At 49.8% G+C, this 5,431-nt stretch overlaps 1 long non-coding RNA gene across 1 annotated transcript in view; it reads left to right on the plus strand.

Moving 5' to 3' along the window:
* The window catches only part of LOC111260957 (uncharacterized), a 15,723-nt gene extending 11,694 nt beyond the window's left edge, over positions 1 to 4,029 (plus strand). The window contains exon 2 of the long non-coding RNA XR_002680665.2: positions 2,867 to 4,029. This is a non-coding gene — a long non-coding RNA (uncharacterized LOC111260957). The remainder of the gene's footprint in view (positions 1 to 2,866) is intronic.
* The last annotated feature ends 1,402 nt before the right edge of the window (positions 4,030 to 5,431 follow it).

Here is a 5,431-nt window from a genome sequence, read left to right on the forward strand (position 1 = left end):
GCTTCCATCTCTCTGTTTCTATTCGCATTTCATCTCCCCTCCATCCAGGGAGCTCGATCGCTTGCGAAGTAGAAACGCAGCAGCAGCCGTTCAATGAGACGGTCGTCAGTAGGCTACAGTGACCCAGCTCGCCTCGTCGCTGTGTCGTTCTGCGGACTGTTCCCGCCGTTTATGCAGTTGCAGCAACCGCGGTCGGAGTTGCAGCAGCGTGGCAGCCAGTCCGGGCGGAACTGCCCTTAGCCTGAGGTGCAGCAACCTTCGTCGAGGTCCGATTCAACCCCACTAGTAGGAGGGAGAGGAGACGGGATAGCTAAGCTAGTCGCGTTTGAATCGGTGGAGCACGATAGCGGAGTCTAGCAAGGAATCTAGCTGACTCATTCATATATGAGGTTCGCGACTTCGGTAGCGGCGGTCGTTTCTATCCGCCTTCTTTCCCCGGTTTTGTTCTTCCTTTCTTCTTTTCGTGGTCGCTCCCTCGCGTCTAGATGTGTCTCGAAGCATACACCCTGCATATCCCTAAGAGTGTGGGGCGTCGTGACGGGGCTGCTGGCGAGCTCTGCAGAACAACGCAGGCTGGCTGACAAGCCGACCGGGAGACGGTAGGCGGGTTTGCAGCGGTGGGCTCCCTTTCTGTCGGCAAGCGGTAGCATCGGCAGCTGCAACCCCATATCCCGCCACTGGGTGCCGCTCTGGGTCGGACAGAGTGCACTACAGTGTGCTCTTCTATGTCCTGCCTCTCATCTTCTTCGTTTTCGTCTTTTCTTTTCCTGCAGTTCGGTGTCCCCTACGCCATCCGCAGTCCTAGGCTACGCCGATCGTTCGTTCGGTCTGTCGAGATGTCTTTCCCAACCGAATCAGCTTCCCTAGTCGGTTCTCCTAGAGAGCCCTGCACCGCCCCGACGACTGGCTATTCCCCTTTCGTCCTTTTTCTTTCTGATCGTCAACTAAGCGCACTTTTCGCGGCTTGCCTTCCTCTGTGCTCCTCCTTACTTCCAGCCCAGGGGAAAAACACTCCCAAACCTCCTGAGTGCCCCCAATTCAAGCTATCTCTCACCCACCGGTAATTGGGTAGTGGCCCGGGGAAGGCTACCATCCCCGCTGTTATACTGGGCACAAGCAGAGTCGCAAGGAAAGTGGAGTGAAGGAAGAGCCTTGGTTGGCGCTCTTTCATACTACTGTGACGAGAGGAAAAAGAGGTTGGATGGCAAGAAGAGGAGGTTTTCTGGCATTAAGGCGTTTGGCAGTAGAGTACATTGAGGGGACATTAAGAGAATTGTGGGGATCGAGAGTTCATGGAGAAGGAAGGGGGATCAGTGGGGATTCTGAGATGTGTCACTCGATTAGAGCAATCTTTCGTCTTACCATTCGCGCACACATATGCACAGTGGCACACAGATACGCACATACTCATAGAGAAACACAGAAACATCGAGATATACATACTTAACGACACCTATGGCAGGATGACGGCAGTACAGTTAGCTATATGCAAATACATATATACTACAGATATGCGCACAGATACACAGACCAACACAAAGTTCTTATTGGCAAACCGAGAGTAAGATGCAGTTAAAAAGAAAATGAAGCTATGGCAGTTTTATAGAATATTTCATCGTTAGCCTTAAAAATCAAGCATCCGCAATATAACGACACTCATGCTGTTGTACATATCCGTGAGTATATGTGTAGGCTTGCGTGTGCACCCCGTCCGAATGCTATGTGTGTTTGTAGCTAGAGTGGGATGCAAAGCTAGCCATGTTGACCCGAACAGAGATGAGGTTGGTGTTTGAACTACCAACCTCTGCTGTAATGCCTTTCCCTCTTTCTGCGTGTCTTCCACACGACGTGGTGCTCATGATATCGACTGAAGCCCTCGAGCTTAGCTTGGCTGTAGCTATCGACGTAGCGACTGCCACCTCTGCTCGACCGGATGGACACGATGCGTCCTCTTGATCGCTCGCCCGGGTACTTGCTGCTCCCGCATTCTCTATCTGCCTCATTCGTAGCAGTATGCTCTGCCCGGTCACCCCCGAGAGTCTTTATTCTATATCCGCGACCCCATAGCCGTCGTTGCTGCTCCATTATTGTTACCCATGAACCAACCTAACTCGCTTCGACTGCCACTAATGCTATTGCTTCTATTTTTACTGTTATAGTCTATCTGTGATGATAGTCCAGATACCGCCTAGATGTTCGCTATAATAGTTCGGGTATTTGTTAAGGTCAGGAGAATTGGTATCTTCAGACTTCTGTCTGCGCCAGTGCCTGTCGAAAGGGTATATGGTATTGTATACAGAATAATGATTCAACGTAGTCTTCTTAAATTTTAGTTAGGTTGGCAAGGGCCTAAAACTTTGTGTGACAAAAAGGCGATTTAGGGAAAACAAATGGCTATTATACGTCCCTTAGCTAGATTTATTCTACTTCTATGAGTCTGCATCCATGCGGTGATGATAATAATATTGCTAGTAGACTATTAACAAGCAAGCAGTAGGTAGCTAAGCAACCAGCAACCAGTGTATACATATAAACAAAATAAACGCTTTCAAACGGATATCAAACGTCTTTTGCGGTCAGTTGACCGTCGACGCTGATGACAAAGATGGCGCCGACTACGAAACGCCGGTGACAGTAGAGTAAAACGCAGACACAGGCATTGTTATCATCGTCGACTGTCCCAGAGTGCTTATGTGCTTCTGCGATTCCAAAGGATCGCAAGCTCACCATTCGCTCCGGCATGATTCTTCGCTCTGTTCGCGCGGAGCCATAGCTTCACTAAACGAACGAATAACATCAATCCGCTTCGGCCCCAATGAGTGGCTCTGGTTAGCTAGCGCTGTGCTACTGTCTCGTTTGTATTTAGACAGGCACATCGTGATCCTCTTCGGAGCATCTCAGCAGTCGATGCTAGTGACCGCGGAGACAGAACGGGTGCCCATCGACGGGCCACAGGATCAAAGCATCAGAATCAGTCGCAGCACCATTGGCTCCAACTGAGTAGTAACAGCAGCAGCGTCAGCAGCAGCAGCAGCAGCAGTAGTAGTTGTTGTTGTTGTTGTTGTTGCTGTCGTCGTCGCCGTCGTCCAGAACCACAAATGAACAATGGAACGACGTCAGCAACAATCCCAACCGAGTAACAGCAACAAGACGCAGCGAACGATAAACCAAGTAAACGTCTATTCGCTGGCTTGTCCGGGAAGAAAAAAGGACAAAAAAGAAAAAGAAGAGGAGGAAAAAGGACGAAGCAGAGTAGAGCAGCAGCAGCAGTCGTCGCCGCTGTCGAAGCGCGAGCGGCCGGGTGCCAGTGTGGCCGAAATGTGAAGAAGGGCGGACATCGCTGTTGCCGACAACAAACAGCAAAAAGGAAACATCACGAGACGACAACGATGCGGCAGTCTCAGAAGCAGCAGTGGCGGCGGCATCATCGTACCAACACCACCGCAACAACCGGCACCAGTATCAACCAACGATACGCACAGCCGCCACTATCCGGCTAAATCGAGTCGCGACCAACCTCGAGCGATACGTGCAGTCGAATATTGGCGCTAGTGTCCCCCATTTTCTCCGTTAGTGTATGTATATGTATGCGCGGAGAAGCAGCGAACACTTAGAACAACGAAGACGACCCAACGAGCAGACGAACTAACGACTTGGCTACGAACCGCAGCAGCAGCAGCAGCAGCAGCAGCAGCAGCAGCAGCAGCAGCAGCAGCAGCAGCAGCAGCAGCAGCAGTAGCAGCAGCAGCAGGCAATCCAACTGTGTGTAGACGCATCCATACACGCAAGCGATAGAATTACGAACACGGACAAACACACAGGAAAGAAGGTTAAAAGTGACGTTTCAACGTAATCCAACAGCACAACAGGAGGAAGCGATGATGAGCCAAATATGACAGGCAAAAGAAGAATAATGGCGTAAGAGAAGAGGAGTTTTTATTCGTGCCGCGCGCCACCTCCCTCCTCCATCTCATAACAATCGAGCTGCGTATTTTGGTGTAAATAAATAAGACGTATTTAGAAATTAAGCAGTAATTGATTGATAATTATGCCTAGATAACTGACTTGTATCGAAAAATATGCGTATTGAAAAACTACGAGTTTAACGTGTATTGGTATGTTGCTGATCAACTTACCCTTTTCGTGGCCAACAAGTGCCTTTCTTGCACAAATGACCAAAGCAGAATCAAAAGGAAAAACAAAGCTAAATTGTCATCATTTCTTTCTTGACACCTCTGGCTTTTGGCGCTAATTTACGAGATTGTACCACGACGCTAGCGATGGAACTTAGGGATACAGTAATGAGACAAAGCCGATCAGGCCTCACTTGTACCGTCTTGTGGCCTTTTTATCTTCTCCTTTTCAAGCTGGCACGGCGGCGCCATCGAGGCGTCATCGGCATCCGCTAATAATAAATGAAATAACCTAGACTTTTGTACCCCTTCGGAACAGGCATAGGATGAAGGATTTTCTTGAGAAACGGGTGTAGTTGGGCATCTAGAAATCAACATGAGCATTAATTAATCGCTGCGACAACGTATAGGCCAGTGGTAACTGCTGCAGTTATATTTACCAGTTATTTTTATGATAGCTAATATGCTTCTATCAATACTGCTACCTGCGTCGCCAGAGCTGCTTATCTTACTTCTATTGCTAGTGGTGACAGTGGCAGCAACAGCTACGCCCTGCATATGTGTATGCCTGTGTGCATACGTGCATGCGTGAATCGTAGGGTTGTCCTTTTCTCCAAACGGCCTCCAAACCGTAGCAGGCACCACAGGCTCCGCAGCAGCAACACCGACTGCGCATGAGTCTCCGAGATAACACATTAGCGACAGCAGTGTTTAATAGAGAAGAAGCTTGATCGGAGCAGAGAATATGTAACACGGACTGAAACTGCTCACTGAACGCATAGCTCGCTCCTTATCGTCTCCATTGGTGCCTGTCGACTGCGTGGCAGCCTATATAGAGCTGTCGGAGCAACGACGGAGTCATCGTAAGTAGTTGCGGTGGGACAGTATGAGCAGCCGTCGAGTGGTGGACCCCATTCGATTTTGGACGGCGATCAACGGCCGGCTTCCGCTGCTTTCAGCGTGCCTTTGATCCCGTAGACCAGCCTCATCTCCTCTTTGCTCGTTTTCTATTTTGCCATTCTCTTCCTCAGTCTCCCCCCTGGCCTGCTTGCTTCAGCTGGCCGCTCTTCAGTTCGACATTAGCAGCAGTCACAAGGAGCAGCGAACGCGACTGCTTGCTCGATGTTCCGTTCGTTGATCCGATGCTAGGATGACTGCTGGGTCGTCTAGGCGACTCTACAACTTGTCGTCGTCGTCGTCTTTGTTGTTGTTGTTCGACGACAATGATGATGATGTAGGCAGTAAAGACAGCGGCAGAGAAAAAGAGGTTGTGCGGAATGCCGTATATCCTGCGCAGT

The sequence above is a fragment of the Varroa jacobsoni genome, unplaced genomic scaffold, assembly GCF_002532875.2.
Source record: "Varroa jacobsoni isolate VJ856 unplaced genomic scaffold, vjacob_1.0 scaffold_496, whole genome shotgun sequence".
Classification (NCBI taxonomy): domain Eukaryota; kingdom Metazoa; phylum Arthropoda; class Arachnida; order Mesostigmata; family Varroidae; genus Varroa; species Varroa jacobsoni.